This window comes from Panthera leo, chromosome A2, assembly GCF_018350215.1.
Source record: "Panthera leo isolate Ple1 chromosome A2, P.leo_Ple1_pat1.1, whole genome shotgun sequence".
Lineage (NCBI taxonomy): Eukaryota > Metazoa > Chordata > Mammalia > Carnivora > Felidae > Panthera > Panthera leo.
The window spans coordinates 70,245,656-70,263,195 of record NC_056680.1 but is presented as its reverse complement, the minus strand read 5'-3'; positions in this window follow the sequence as shown (position 1 = coordinate 70,263,195).

Here is a 17,540-nt window from a genome sequence, read left to right as displayed (position 1 = left end):
GACCGACCCCATAATTATGATATAATGCCCTTCATCTCTTGTTACAGCCTTTAGTTTAAAATCTAGTTTGTCTGATATAAGTATGGCTGCTCCAGCTTTCTTTTGACTTCCAGTAGCATGATAGATCTCCATCCCCTCACTTTTAATCTGAAGGTGTCCTCAGGTCTAAAATGGGTCTCTTGGAAAGACAGATACCATATGTTTTCACTCTTATGTGGATCCTGAGAAACTTAACAGGAACCCATGGGGGAGGGGAAGAAAAAAAAAAAAGAGGTTAGAGTGGGAGAGAGCCAAATCATAAGAGACTCTTAAAAACTGAGAACAAACTGAGAGCTGGTGGGGGGTGGGAGGGAGGGGAGGGTGGGTGATGGGTATTGAGGAGGGAACCTGTTGGGATGAGCACTGAGTGTTGTATGGAAACCAATTTGACAATAAATTTCATATATTAAAAAAATTTAAAAAAGTAAAATAAAATAAAATAAGTCTCTTGTAGACAGCAAATAGATGGGTCTTGTTTTTTTTTTTTTTTTTATCCATTCTGATGCCCTATGTCTTTTGATTGCAGCATTTAGTCCATTTACATTCAGTGTTGTTATTGAAAGATATGGATTTAGCATCATTGTCTTATCTGTAGGTTTCTTGCTGGTAGTGATGTCTCTGGTCCTTTGTGGCCTTTGCAACATTTCCCTCACAGAGTCCCCCTTAGGATCTCTTGTAGGCCTGGTTTAGTGGTGATGAATTCCTTCAGTTTTTGGGGAAAACCTTTATCTCTCCTTCTATTCTGAATGGCAGGCTTGCTGGAGAAAGGATTCTTGGCTGCATATTTTTCCTATTTAGCACATTGAAAATTTCCTGCCACTCTTTTCTGGCCTGCCAAGTTCCAGTATATAGGTCTGCTACTACCCTTATGTGTCTCCCCTTGTAGGTTAAGGCCCATTTGTCCCTAGCTGCTTTCAGAATTCTCTTTATCTTTGTATTTTGCCAGTTTCACTGTAATATGTCCTGTCTGGAGGGAGTTCTCTGTGCCTCCTGGATTTCAGTGTCTGTTTCCTTCCCCAGATTGGGGAAGGTGTCAGCTACGATTTGTTCAAGTACATTCCACCCGTTTTTTCTCTCTCTTCTTCTGGAAATCCTATGATATGGATATTATTCCATTTCATTGAATCACTTAGTTCTCTAATTCTCCCCTTGTGGATCGGAATTTTTTTATCTCTCTTTTTCTCAGTTTCATCTTTTTCCCTAATTTTATCTTCTATTTCACCTATTCTTCCCTCTGCCTCTTCAACCTCACTGTCACCACCTCTAGTTTATTTTGCACCTCATTTACAACATTTTTCAATTCATCATGACTGTTTTTTAGTTCCTTAATCTCTGCAGCAATAGATTCTCTGCAGTCTTCTGTGCTTTTTTTCAAGCCCAGCAATTAATATTATGACTATGATTCTAAATTCTTTTTTAGTTATATTGTTTATGTCGGTTTTGATCAATTATTTAGCCGTCATTTCTTCCTGGAATTTCTTTTGAGGAGAATTCTTCTGTTTCATCATTGTGGCTGATTTTCTGTCCCTTATGTGTTTTAAAAGTTTGTTATGTGACTTGCACCTGTGAGCACTACTATATTAAAGAGGGGTCATACACTGTCCAGGGCCTTGCCTTTCAGGAGGTGTTTTTTGGAGTGTGTTACTTGTTGTCTGTTGTTGTGACTCTGGTTGCTTTATCTCCCTACTCGTAGTGATGTTTTGGACCCTATACCAGGCGTGCTTTGATTTGTTCTCCAAAGTAGCCCTGGAAAAACAAACAAACAAACAAACAAAAAAACAGGAAAAACAAAAACACGCACTACAGCAAAACAATGAGGTGGCCACCTTGTTGCTGGAAGAGGGCTTATCTCATACATAAAGAGATGACAAGGGTGGGGGAAAAATAAAAGAAAACTGACTAGGCAGAGGAACTCTATGGCTTAATACAGAGAGAGGCAGAGGAAAATAAAGAAGGAGCTATAGACCAGCTATAAAGAGAATAGATTGAATATGTCCGCTTAAACAAATCAACAATAACCAGACTATAGGAGGGAAGAATAACCAAACTATAGGAGGGAAGAAATAATAAGGAGAAAAGGAAGAGGGAAAAAATATCTATATCTATATCTATATCTATATCTATATCTATATCTATATCCATCTACATATGTATATATAAAATAAGAATTGTCCAAGAATTAAATGAGGAAACGCAAAACCACTGAGTGCCTTGGAACCAGTGGCAGCACTGGTCTGGAGGAGGGGCCGTCTGGTTCGACAGTTGCAATCTCACTCCAGTAGATAGGCGGCTACCAGGCACGGAGGGGCGTGGCTAGGTGTAGGCGGGTCCTGCCTCCCCTGTGGAGAGCTGTCCATTCCCTGAAGCCCCACCTTGTCAGCGACGGGGAGAAAAATGGTGACACCCCAGCCTCTCCTCCCTGACCGAGTGTCCCAAACCACTCTGCTCAGGCCGTCCTTGCAGTGCTGTGGGCACGAACGAGGCGGTTTGTCCCACTGCACCAGTTCTTGTGCCTCCCTGGAGCTCGGCTGGGATTTAAACCCGATGTCTTAAAGGATCCCTCTCCGTGCACCCTGGTTCCAGGGAAGAGCCGCCCATGCCACCTCACAGTGTCGGAGAGGTTTGTCCCAATTCCTGGTTATCCTCAGGTACCCAATCCAAACTAAAGTTTCTCTCCTTATAAATACCATTTTATGGTTGGGTTGTCTGAATTAGGAGGCAAATAAACCCACACTGTATGTTCGATCATTAAGTCTCTTACATATTGCTAATCTAGTGTGGTCCCCACACCCATCTCTGTCATGCCTTGGTTTGTTGTTCCGTGGAATGTCTCACATTTTAAATTAAAAAAAAATTTTTTTTTTTAATGTTTACTTATTTTTGAGGAAGAGAGAGAGAGAGTGGGGGAGGGGCAGAGAGAGAGAGAGAGAGACACACACACAGAATCTGAAGCAGGCTCCAGGCTCTGAGCTGTCAGCACAGAGCCCGACGCGGGGCTCGAACCCATGAACCGTGAGATCATGACCCAGCCGAAGTTGGATGGTTTACCGACTGAGCCGCCCAGGCGCCCCTCACATTTTGAATTTTTAAAAAAATGTTTATTTATTTTTGAGAGAGACAGAGAGACAGAGGGTCTGTGCGCACATGGGTGTGGGAGGGGCAGAGAGAGGGGGAGACAGGATCCGAAGCAGGGTCTGTGCTGACCGCAGAGAGCCCCACGCAGGGCTCCAACTCAGGAACCGTGAGATCATGACCTGAGCCAAAGTTGGAGGCTTAACCGACTGAGCCACCCAGGAACCCCGCACATTTTGAATTTTTGTTTTACTTCCTTCTGTTATTCATTTCCTTCTGTTCCCTCCTTCTGTTCCACTGTCCCCATGTGAACAGGAAGTTAGCCTTAATGCTTGATTAGATGCAGACTCAATTGTGTTTGGCATAATTAATATGTAGGTAGTTCTGTGTCCTTAACATATTGCATTAGAAGTCACGTGATGTGTGGTTGACCGGCTCTCAGTGATGTGAAGTCCCATAAGTGGGTTCAGGTAGCAGCAGCCTGATTTTTCCACTGTCAAGTTCCCTATTAACTTATCATCTAAGGGTTTCATCTATTGGTGGATCTTCGCCTGAATCAATTATTTTATTAGGACTTGCAAAATGATGGATTTCTAACTATGATCTACTCATTCTTAGCAGTTGGAATTATCCTGTAAATAAACTTTCCCTTATCAATGAGGATAAACATTGGTCATACAGGAAAATCAGGGGAGATGTGGGATCCCCCCCCCCTTTATTGGCCATTTTTTAGAACATGGAGTTGGTGCCCTAGTTATCAATAATGGTGACCAGACTTAAATAATTACTTGAATATCAGGATAACTACACAGTGTTTTAAATGTTTAATATGTTTTTCAATCATTGTTTGACTCTTGTGTCCTTTCTTATTCAGGATTTTGTTTTTTAAATGTTTATTTATTTTGAGAGAAAGAGAGTGCATGCTCGTGCACATAAGCAGGGGAGAGGCAGACAGAGGGGGAGAGACACAATCCCAAGCAGGCTCCCCACTATTAGTGCAGAGCCCCACACGGCGTTCGAGCACATGAACCGGGAGATCATGACCCGAGCTGAAATGAAGAGTCGGACACTTAGCCAACCGAGCCACTCAGGCACCCTGTTTTGAGAATTTTTAAACATAAAGACAGTTTGGAAGAATTGTACAGTGAACATCTATACCCACCTACTGGATTCAACCGGTTATTAACATTTCAGTATACTTGTTTTTTCTCATGTATCCATCTATCCATCAATCCTTGCTATTTTTCTAATGGATTTCAGAGTAAGTTGCAGATATCATAAACTTCCCTTAAACACTTCATTGTGGATAATATTAACTAGATTTCAGTATTAATTATAGTGGGTTTTTTTTATGTTCTTTAGACATTAGTTCATAATATTTTAGACATTGGTGTTTAGGCCATGTAGCTTCTGCTGTGCAATTAACCATTCCAAAACCAAGTGGCTGAAACCAACCAATTTTTTAGCTCATGATTCTGTGGGTTGTGTGGGACTGCTCATGTTGTCTCTGCTGAGCCCTCTCATACATCTGTCGTAAACAACGCAGGTAATTAGAGGATCGAGGATGGCCTTATTCACATGTAGGGCTGGGTTTGTGACCTATTCAGGCACACAGAGCCCCATGCTCTGAAGGGCCTCATACTTGGCCCCAGAGATCTGCTGTGGCAGTTTTGAAATTAATGTTTTAAAGAAAGGGCCCCACATTTTCACTTTTTTCTAACCCTGAAATTTATGTAGCTGGTTCTGCTCCCATGGTAGGCCTTTGGTGGCACTAGGCTAGGACACCAGGAGCAGACAGACCATATTTCTTTCATCCAGTCAGTTTGTGGGGGGCTTCTTCATATGCTGGTGGTCACAGAGTTCTCAAGAGCAGCAAGAGAGTAAATCTTAAGGAGAACGTGCTTTGCAGCCTCCGCTTGCATCACCTTTGCCAGTGTCCCATCCGTGAAAGCAAGTCACATGGCCAAGCCTAGACTCAAAGGGAAACACTCAAGCTTGCAAATACCAGGGGAAGCTGTGACGTTACTGCAGTCTATCCCCAGAGCGAATGGCATTTAGAGGTCCTGATCTGTTTACTTGGGGTGCTCATTGCTCCCAACTTGTCACTGCCTTCAGGATTTTTAAATGGAAAAAAACTAAGAAATGTACTGCTTTTAAAAGGAAAATACTGATGACTTTATAGTGTTATTTTCATTTTGAATGCAGTGTTACAGGACTTTTATTTCTTTAATTTTATACTTGCAACTCTGTTGCAGAATGCTCAGAATCTTAGTTCCTAACAGTATTAATATAGTTACTTATTTGCTTTAGCTTACAATTTAGCTATAGCCATACCACTTTATAATGATAGTAACATTACTGAATGAAGTTATGATTTTTTCATAGCTGGAGCACCTGGCTGGCTCGATTGGCAGAGCATGTGACTCTTGATATCGGGGTTGTGAGTTTTAACCCCACACTGGGTGTAGAGATTACTTAAAAATAAAACCTTAAAAAAAAGATTTCTTCATAGCTTAATTTGCCCTTACGATACGTTTCACTAACAATATGCAATCAAAATATTTGTTCTAAAGTTATTTGAAATAATAATGTTCTTTATATGATTATGTCACTAACTTGAGATACAATTGAATCATTTGATACAATTTCATAGTCAGGGAATGTTTTTTATTCTTCTTGATGTATTTTGATATTTAATGAAATAGCCATAGATTTGCATGCAGTTGTAAGAAATAGTACAGAGAGATCATGCGTACACTTTACTCAGTGTCCCCCAACAGTAACATTTGCAAAACCATAGTATAATATCACAGCCAGAATATCAACATTGATCCAATCCACGGATCTTGTTCGGCTTCTGCCAGTTTTCCTTGCACTTGTGTGTGTGTGTGTGTGTGTGTGTGTGTGTGTTTAGCTCTAAATAATTTTGTCACCATCAAGATACTGAAGAGTTCCATCACCACAAGGGCCCTTTCTCATGATTTACTTCTATATTTTGAATACAGAAGATAATTACATGATTCAAAAGTGAGAACTGTATACTAAGGTACAGTCAAAGGAGTCTGGCTTCTCTCCATGTCTTCTTACCTCTTTCCTCCTTTTCATTATGAGTGATTTCTTAAAAATTGGTATTCTTCCACTGTTTTCTTTCTGAAAATATCAGCAAATATATGTATCTATTCCTATTCCTTCCCTTTCTTTCATATAAAGATACAGAAGAAAAGCAGTTTGCCTACCACTTGCTTTTCGTACCTAACAATTGTTACCTACCAGGACAGGCTGGGGTCTATGTGTAGGTTTGGGTACAGCACTGACACCTCAGTGGTTTGAAACACAGTTCACTTTGCATCTCACAGTCCGTGTCCCCCTCGGGGGGCTGGGGCTCTGCTGCCATCGTGGGCTCCCTCCGGCCTAAGCTGAGAGAGCAGCTCTCCCTGGACTGTTGCGGAGGGAAGGGAACGTGGCAGAGCCCACACTGGTTTTCAGAGGACTCACTACCACACGCTTCATTGGCTGTTGAAATTGTGGCCATAGCTGATTTTAGAGAAGTGCGCTTTTATTATATGCTGGGGAAGAGAGAAAGCCAGCACACCTGTGAACAGCCATAATAACTATCACAGTCCACTTTTCTTGGCAGTAAGTACTTGGTTCCAATTCTTCCCTGCATACAAATATGCTTGTCTAACCTGAGGATGCTAGCGCATTCCTGGCATTCATCTCCAAGTCAGACTCTTTGGGATGATTGGTGGTAGCCCTACACTAAGGGTCAGGTGTGTGTCTCTACACTGGATCCAGATGTGGCTTCTATATATACATATATATATATGATATATCATATATATCATATATATCGTATATATATATATCATATCATATATATATCATATATATCATATGTATATATATGTATATTATATATATCATGTATATATTATATAATATATAATGTATATATTATATATAGAGATATATAAATGTTTATTTTTGAGAGAGAGACAGAGCATGAATGGGGGAGGGACAGAGCGAGAGGGAGACACAGATTCTGAAGCAGGCTCCAGGCTCTGAACTGTCAGCACACAGCCTGACCGTGGGGCTCGAACCCATGAACCATGAGATCATGACATGAACTGAGGTCAGGTGCTTAATGGGCTAAGCCACCCAGGCACCCCTTTAAAAATTGTTTTTAATGTTTATTTATTTTTGAGAGAGAGGGAGAGTGTGTGTTCATATTTTATTTTATTTGAAATTTTGTTCTTGAGATATAACGGAACACTTCCAGAACCCTGAAAGGTTTCTTTGTGCCCCTTTCCCAACACAGAGATAGCTATTATTCTGATTTCTATCAATATAGTTTGTCTGTTCTTGAACTTCGTATAGATAGAATCCTATAGTATATAATCTTTTATGTTTGGCTCCTTTCATTCAACAGTGTGTTGTTAGGTAGTATATTGTTAAATACCATTCTATTGTATAAATACCACAATTTGTTTATTCATTCTATTGATGAACATTTGGACTGTTTTCTTATTTTGGATTATCATGGATAAAGATGCTATCCACATTTTTGTACGTATCTTTTGGTGGTTATATGCCCGCTTATGTTTTTTATATAGGAGTGAAATTGCTGGGTTACGGAATAGGAATATATTTCATTTTTAATGGTTCATATCATGCTTATATTTACGTATTAAATAGTTCTTGAAAGTGGTTGTTATCTATTCACATTTGATGCATTTCCTGGATCCAGAGACTTAACAAGTCATCTGACCATCTGTCCACACACAGCAACGGCACACCCCGACAGGATGGAGTAAGATTGTCCTGGTGGACATTCCCATTTGGGAAGTAGACCAGTGGGACGAACAGCAATCTTTACAGCAACTCTGGGATACCACCGGGCAGTTGTCTGAGGACCTCTACCCTGGGGCTGTTTCTTGAGTAGGACTGTTCTGGGGCTCCATTGTTTTTATGACTCTTTGACTTTAACCTCTGGAAGACCTTTCTCTACCCATTATCTTCTTGGTCCAAATGTGACCAGGCATTTTACCACTGCATAGTATGGATCCCCCTCCTTCCAGCTTCTACTCAGTTTCCAAACCCTTTACAGCTGAACCTTAAGACAGTATCACCTCCCACTTTTTTTTTAACCATAGCACCCTACTTCTGGTTACAAGTTGATCTATCTGTCAAGATACTGTGTTAAGCTGCAGCAACACCCTAACACAAAAATCTCAGTGGTTTTATGCAACAAAGATCTATGTCTCACTCATGTTACATGCCCCTTGCCATTCCAGCTAGGAACCCTATTTTGTGTCACTGTCATCCTGACTTTGGGACCCAAGCTAAAGGAGCAACCACCATCTGGAACATTGTGTGGGCTCAGCGGAAAGGAAAGAAAGGCTAGTCACACCGTGCCGGGCAACAGCTCCACACAGGGGTGAGGCACGATGCTTCCGCTGACATTGAATTGGCAAAAGCAAATCCAAGTGGGCATGGAAGTGCGTTCCTGCCATTGTCTGGAGAGAGAGAACACCTAAATGACTACTACAGCCGTGTGTCCTGGCAGCATCTCCATGGCAGGATAGAGAGACCTTCCATATACCATCAAAGGCCTGAAGGGCACACAGTTCTATGCTGTGCGGATGTGGCACAGATCATCCAACAGGTGTCACAGTGGTAGACATTGGGTGTTTGTATTCCTTTGGTATTATTAACGTCATGATGAACAACCCTGTGTACAAATCATTTTGCATTTTACATTTTTGCTAGTGTATTTATTTTTTTAACTTTTCTGTGTTACAATATTTCATTTTCCTTTCAACTAGCATTTTTAACCTCATCTGATATTTTTGCATTTTAATAGTGTTGATTAACTCACACTTAGTCAGATGATTAGGTTTTCTATACATCTGATGCCTATTTAAAAGAAAAAGTTTAATGCTTATTTATTTTTGAAAGAGAGAGAGAGAGAGAGAGAGGGAGACACAGACTCCAAAGCAGGCTGTAGGCTCTGAGCTGTCAGCACAGAGCCTGACACAGGGCTTGAACTCACAAGCCGTGAAATTATGACCTGAGCTGAAGTTAGACACTTAACTGACTGAAGGATCCAGGTACCGCAATGTCTGATGCCTACTAAAGCATATTAAAGCATTGTTTCCTCCTTTTTCTTCTTTGCTGTGCAATTTGTTTTCTATCTGGTATAGGCTATGTGTCATTTTTTTCTCTCTTGAAGTACAGATGTTAGAAATCATGCTTTAAACCATTAGTTTAATACCATTTTTCTCTTAAGAATATCAAGTAAATAACAACTTCTATATTAGGATAAGACAATAAATTTTGTCTATTCTTTAAATATAAAGGTACCCTTAATTCTATGATTCAGTCTTTATTTCATCTGTGACTTACAGGTCTAGATGATTATTGTGATTTCCCCTTTTTTACATCAAAAACTGCCCCATCCCCGAAATCTTTTTTTGCCTTGCATTCAGTTTGTTAACCACACCTCACTGGTCATTTTTACTTAACAGTAAAAGACTTCCCAGTAGGTTTTAACTTCTTTCCTGATTTTTTGGTTTAGATTGATCAATTGCAGTGTATTTTACAGGGCTGTCGGTTTTCTTTTACTTTGTTTCTGCAAGGAGGGGGAAGGTGGGTTGTACTGAACTTCAGTCACATCATTGTTTCTCCTCTGACCTCCTAAAGTCCTCTGGTTTCTACATTCTTTCCCCTTCTCCCTTGGTGTCCTCCAGTGCTGTGTCTTTAACCTTCTTTCTTCCCCATCCTTTGAGCAGAGTCTTCTATGTCCAGGACTCCAGCTGTTTCCCACCTCTGACAAGGACTCCAGTACCTCTGTGTCTAACCAGAGGCACCCTACCAAATACCACATGTGTATTTTCCAAGTGCTTCCAGATGTCCTGTCCAGAATAGTTTGAGGATAATGCAAATGTAAACTTCTGTTCTTCTCTCGATCTGCTCTTGGTCTTGTCTTACCTTCATTTTGGTCACCAACATTCTTCAAGCCTCTGAAGCTAACATCCTTGAAAAATCCTTTAAAATCCTTTGGATCTTTCATTATATCCAGTCTGCTCCTAAATCCCATCGATTCACTCCTGGGTGTCTCTCAAATCCACTAGCTCCTTTCTGTTTCCACAGTTGGCACCGTATCGGATCCCTCTTTACCTTCCCTTGGACCCAGCAATAATCTCTTTGGTTTCCCTATCCCCACTCTTTCTCTGATCTGTTTATCTAAATCTTCATGAAGACATTCATGCATAAAAGCTTTCCAGTCTGACATTCAAGGGCTTCCACATTCTAGTGTGCCCACCTGCAATCAAAATATCTATTTCAAAAGCCACCCTTGTCCAGGAATCCTTTATTGACATCACTCATCAACAGATCGTCTTTTTAAATATATTTTTTTTATTTTAGAATAATTTTAGATTTCCAGGAAAATTTCAAAATTAGTACAGAGTTGCCATACACCCTTCATGCAGTTTTCTCTATTACTAGCAATTTACATTAGTATAGTGCATTTGTCACAATCAATAAACCAATATTGATACATTATTATTAAAGAAAATCTGTACTTTACTCAGATTTCCTTACTTTTGCCTAATGTCATTTTTAGTTACAGGATCCTACTTAGGAGACCACATTACATTTAGTCATCATATTTCCCTAGGTTGTGTGATAGTTAATTTAATGGGCACACATTATTCTGGGTGTTTTTGTTTGGATGGTTTTATTTTTGCTTTCCTGTTTGTTTTTTGTGCTGAAACCCCAGAACAAACCAACTAGGTGTTTCTGCGAGGGTGCTTTTGGATGAGAAGAACATTTAAAGCAGTAGACTGAGTAAAGCAAATTGGCCTCCCAATGTGGTGGGCCTCGTCCAATCAGTTGAGGGCTTGAACACACCAAAAGGGTAACTCTCCCCCAAGTAACATAGAATTTCCTCTGTCTGACAACCTTTGAACTGGGACATCAGCTCTTCCTGGTTCTACAGAACTCTGGCAGCCTTTGGACTTGAACTGGGACATGTATTGGTTGTGCAGATTTTGAACTTGCTAGCCTTCATGATTGTAGGAGCCAATTCTTTATAATTAATTCATTTGTGTGAGTGTGAGTGTGTGTGTGTGTGTGTGTGTGTGTGTGTGTGTGTGGTGTGTAGGCTTAGTCTATTCAGATTGGTATTCATACCTCAGACTGGACTGTGTGTCTTCTAAACAACAGAAATTTATTGTTTATAGTGCTGGAGGCTGGGAGGTCTGAGATCAAGACATCAGCATGGTCATGTGGTCATGCTCTGGTGAGGGCCTTCCTGGTTCACATCTGTCTCCTTACATGGTGAAGAGAACAAGGGATCTTTGCAGGGTCTCTTTTTTCAGAAAACTAATCCCATTCGTGCGGCCTCAACCCTCATGACCTAAGTACCTCTAAAGGCCCCACATCCTAATATCATCATCTTCGAGGGTTAGGATTTCAACATACAGACTTGGCGAGGATGCAAACATTTACACCCTAGTGTTTTGGTTCCGTCGTTGTGGAGAATTTTGGCTAATGCAGGCTCCTCTTGGCTGTGATAGTTTCTCAGACTTTCCTTCTTTCTGATGACATTTGCGGAGTACAATGCCCTTCAGACTGGCTTTGTCTAGTGTTTTTCTCATGGTTAGACGGCTTGTGGGTCTTTGGAGGAAGGCTGCCGAGGCGAAGTGCCTTCATCACATCAACAGTGTGTGTTTTCAACGTGATTTATCACGATAGTGTTACCCTTGCTCACCTACCTGGCTGAGGTCATTTCTGCCAGGTTCCTCCACTGTCAAGCTACTTTCTCCCCTCTGCCCATACTCTATCCGCTGGAAACACGTTACTAAGTTCACCCACACCCCCGTGGTGGGGATTAGATGCTGGATCCTTGACGGGAAGTACCTACATGAAGTACCTACGTGGAATTCTTCTGTATGTGAGGTTTGTCTCTCCCTCCCATTATTTACTTATTCAAGCATTTATTTATGTTAGTATAGACTCGTGGATGTTTATTTTAGACTTTGGATTACAATCCAATACTGTGTTATTTATTTGGTTGCTCAAATTGTTTCAGTGCTGGCCATTGGGAACTCCTTCAGGTTGGCTTCTTATTCTATTACTTTGAAAAATACCACGTTGCAGTTTATCTTGTCCTTAACTACATGCTTGACTAAGCCTCACCATTAATCATGAATTCATTGTATTCATCTTCATTCTCTGCAATGACCAAAGCATGTACCTATTCATTAATTTGTTCATTTGTACAACTAACGTCTCCCATCATGTGGCTGCATGCTATAAGGAGTGAGGACGCGGCAGTGATGAGGTCCAGTGTCACAGAGCTTTTACTGTCTCATGGGGAATAAACACACACACACACACACACACACACACACAGAGAAATGTGTATTGATAGAAATCGTAATTAGTGCTATATAAGGAAAACAACATGGGTGCGATGAGAGAAAATGGTGGGGGAACCTGCTTCAGAAAAAACCTTCTCTGTGGGCATGGGACATAAGGTGAGAGTTGGAGGGTGAGAGAGAGGTGGGCCATGAGCAGAGGAAAATTCCATGCAGAGGGCAGATAGAAATTTCCCAAAGTAAAAAGGAGGTTACAGTGTAAATGATAAATATTTTCCAAACTAAATTGCCCAAATGTAAGCTTTATTTTAATTGGTACTATCCACTGGTTCCTTTAAGCAGTAGATGAGAATCTTGGTCATGGTCTGTGTTACCGTGATTCATGCCAGTCACTAATACAATCCATAATGTGTCTGACATATCTCAATGGCAGGGTTATATCTCATGCACATCACAGCCTAACAAAGAGTTTAGTCAGTCCGGTCTCCAAGGTGACTCTCCAAGTGGTGAACCCAGATAGTTTGACCTCTTCTATTGTGTGGCTCCAGATTCTGAAACCTTCACTCCAGAGCAGAATGAGGGGGGTGTGGTGGGGTGGGGGGTGCACTGGGGGATCTCAACAGTTTTCAGAGGCAGAGAAGGTGGTCACATCCCTTTCATCTGCATTCCGTTGGCAATAAGTCACATGACCTCATTTCTTTTGTATGTGTAGAAAACATGTTTTAACAGAAAAGACCTAAAGTTCTATCTCTTCTTGGCAGCCACAGCAGCCTGGTTGGCCTTTGACACGAAGTCCAAGGTGGTAGAGGTAAATTAGGGGCAATTAAGAAACTTACTGCAATATGGGAATACACCGTGGGAAGTGGTGCAGCCCTCATGGGCCTGAATCTTCAGTCAATCCAGGTTCACAGGGCTTGTTGTCCAGACCATTGGCCTGACCTGGCTGTACTTCTCCGTTCTTCACCCCCGTCTTCTCAAGATTGTGCATAATGGTGATCACATGCCCCACCCTATCCTCAGTGAGCTCTCCTGAACTGTTGGTGAGGTTGACATCTGCTTTCCCACACAGCACGTGCACATATCTGGGCCCATACCCTCAACTGCAGCGACGGCAAAGGCTATTTTCCACCGCCCATCGGTGTTGGTGCGGAGGGCCCACAACAGCGCTGGAGCTTCTCAGGGGTCACCAGAGACAGGGCAGCAGCCCCTCCTGTGGAAGACAAAAACACAGCACTGTCTCTGCCACATGTTTCACAGTGTGATGCATGCAGAGAGTCTTGAGGAACACTATGGTAAAAATACTTTTGAAATGACTGAAGAGTTAGTTGCATGCATTTCAAGCTGTCATGGTTATCTCATTTAGAGATAGAAGACAGCTGTTTTCCTTGAGCCCCGAATGTGTCCCCTGCCACCTTCTCTGGCATTGGGAAGGCCTCCAAGCCCCTGGTCATTTCTCACCAGTCAAGCTTCCCACAGTGCTGTTCACACTTTCCTCAAGGTTGCATCTCACAGGACCCAACTTTAGCTATTGCTTTTAGAAGGCACAATGAATCATCCCCTTCAGCAAATATCAAATGCGCTATGCCCTCTGCAAATGTCCTACCATCTCCGCTGCTGAGCCAGAAGCAGAAAAGCCAGGAATGGGAGGACTTCGTGGTAAGCAACCATCGTTATTTATTCCAGGCCTAATGGTGGAGTCAGATACAGAAAACAGCTCTGCCAGTTATGTCTGGGAAAGAGTATTGGCTTTAGAGTTGAAAGAATGAATTTGACACATCTGGATCCTTGACCTATTGAGTGACCTTCGGCTAGTCATCAATTCTAAACATGTATTAAGCACCTACTATAAGCCAAGTACATAAGAATGGAGGTTGTAAAGTAAATTATGGGCCATCAAAGGACTTACTGCATTGCAGTATGGGAAATGTTTTCTCATTCTCCTGATGTGTCTACCCTGGCCCACAGTGGAAGGGATGTCTGTCCCCTCAATCTTGTAACCATTGCCAACTTCAACATCTGGATGCTTTTACTGCTGCTCTCACCAGTCGAATTGATGCCTCACAAGAGCCTGTTTCTTTACATTGCTGACTTCCAAAATAAGGTCTCAGATGGATGAGCTTGACTGGGGCACCTACGTGATAGGTCTGTGGTTTAGTTGTAAAGAAGGCCAGGAAAAGGAGGGTGCAATTTTTTTCTTAATTTTCCAACCACTAGATGGGCATTTAAAATGTGCCAGGCAGAAAATATGGCACATAAAAAGATTTCCAAATGGCACTGAAGAACCACTTGATCTTTCATGGAGGCCATGCTTTTGTTTTGGCATGATGGTGAAATCGCTCTCAGGTGTTCTGAGCAAAGACAGACAGGAACATAGACCAGGGATAGTTTGGTCCTGGGTTTGCCACATTGGGATAGTTGCAGCAGAAGAACAAGGCTACTAGATGTCAAGTGGCCTAGAAAGAGGTAAGTAATGATGTTCTCAATGAATAGGGAGAGCAGATGGTAACAAGAATGAGAATAGTTTTCTGGAATTTAAGATCTCAAGCATTATGCAGTTTTGAGTAATCATCTGGTGTAGGAATGTGGGTAAGTGTCCCCTTGGTTGCACTGTGTTGAGATGGTACCCTACCTAGGTCAGGGGAAAGAATAATATGACATCTCGAGTATCACTTGACTTGTTCAGTGTATTTCAATCACATTTTCCTTAAGAACTAGACCCAAATCCTTCAGGAGCTGGTCTGGAGACACCCGAGTGACAACCTAAAGTTTTGCGTACAAAGTTCTCTATTTCTGGGACAAGTTTTCAGGCAAATGCAAAGGGAAATAAGCATTCCAATGAGAGGGATCTATCAGAAGAAAGTCTTGTATGGACCGTCTTATGAGACAGGAATATAGTAAAGAGCTGGAAAAGAAACTTCTCCACGCAGCATCACATTAGGGAGTAAGGGTTATGGTGTCAGCCTCTTAGAAACTGGAACTGAACAATTCTAATGTGGAACTGAACAGATCACTGGTGATGGACTGACAATAACTAGAATCACCTGAGACTAGGTGTAAAATCATGCCACACTGTGGTAAGTCTCTATAAACCCTCAGAATGTCCCCTTTGCAGTCAACTCCTCCCTCACCCCTTAACCCCTGATGGCCACTGATCGCTTCTCTATCCCGCTAGTTTGCTTTTTCCAGAATGCCATATAAATGGAATGCAATATGTAGTCTTTTGAATCTAGGCAATATACAGTGAAGATTCATCAATGTTGTTGAGTGTATCAGTAGTTCTTCCTTTCCGTTGCTGAATACTATGACATTGTATGGATGTACTGCACTTGTTTATATATATCTCCCAGTTGAGGGACAAGGGAGAGAGTCATGGCAGCCATTTTGGCAAACAATCTAGCACACATGTTAATGATTCAAATTAAACACAGTTATGTATCCTTTGTACAAAAGAAATTCAAACAAATGTAGAGAGAATAATACAATTATTCCCCATATAGCCTTCACTTAGCTTCAGAAGTCACTAAGATGTGTTTCATGTAAACTATTTTGCTTTTTTTCCCCTCCTTTGCTGAAGTATTTTAAGGCAAATAGTGGACATGCATAGTAAAGGATGTAGGGATTACTTGGTTTGCATCTCCAAACATTATGGATGTTTTTCAAATAGCATTAATGGATGAGCAAATTATTTTCTGGAAAGGGTCAGACTTTGTGAGCTCTATAGCCTTTATTGTAATTATTCAACGTCTGCTATTATGGGAAGAAAGCAGCCTTAAATGATACATAAATGAAGGAATGTGGCTGTGTTCTACTAAAGTTTATTTATAAAAACAAGGATCAGGCCATAGTTTGCCAAACCCAATCTAGTATCCAGTCCATGATCAAATTTCCCAGATTGCAAAAATGTCTTTTTACTATTTAACAATTATGACACCAATTATTTTTTTTAATTTTTATTTTAGAGAGGGAGAGGGAGAGAGAGAGAGAGAGAGTGGGAGGAGGGGCAGCAGAAGGAGAGAGAGATAATCTTAAGCAGGCCCCGTGTTCAGCACAGAGCCTGACTTGGGGCTCCATCCCATGACCCTGGGATCATGACCTGAGCCAAAATCAAGAGTCAGATGCTCCACTAACTGAACCATCTAGATGCCCCCTGACACCAATTCTGATGGGGGTTTTCCCACAGTGATGAAGTGTGAGAAACGAAGTTTTGGGGTAACGGGGGGTTCATGGGGTCCAGAGCTGATGGCCAAGAAAGAACTCTTGAAGTCATCTTTGGTGCAAAAAGATGATTTTATTAAAGCATGGGGACAGGATCTATGGGCAGGAAGAGCTGCACTATGGTCATGACAGGTAACTCATTATATACCCTCGGGTTGGGAGGGGGTCAGGGATAGAGTAAGTCTCTAAGAAATTTTGGAAGCAAGGTTTTCAGGACTGTGAGAGGCTAGCTGTTGCTAGGGAAACACCATTTATTACCATTTAAAAAAACCTCAGTCATGAGATCTTTTAGATGTATATCAGGGTCTATAAGCTTGGAGTGTGATTGCCAACACATATCTTGGGGCAGTTGAGATAAAGGAAGTTGACTTCAGGATCCACCAGGTTGGGATAATGTTAAGGTAAGGTTATCTTTTGCCCCCAGAAAAGGGTCTTTGAGGTAGTTGAACTCGTTAGAGGGAGGTCACTCTGCCAGTCTCAAGGACTTGTCAATGGGCTCTAGGCAGTAAGGGAATTTAATTTTTCATTTGCCTTAGTTTCCCACATTACCATGGCAAACACTTAAACGCCTTTCCTTTGTTCTTGGGTAGCCAGGATTGTCTGAGGAATATCACACATATTCTACCTGTGGGGCAGAGAAGTGTGCCAGCCTGTATTTTGCCCTCAGCTTGCCCCAAGCTCCCTCATCAACACTACCAGGCAGTTCTGGAACAGCAGCTGAGTGTCTTTCAGTTTAACTCAATTCTGACACCATCTACCCAGAGATAGTGTCAGATTCCATGACTAAAGGCTCAATCCTACAAGACTGTCCTCCACTTTAGATAACAA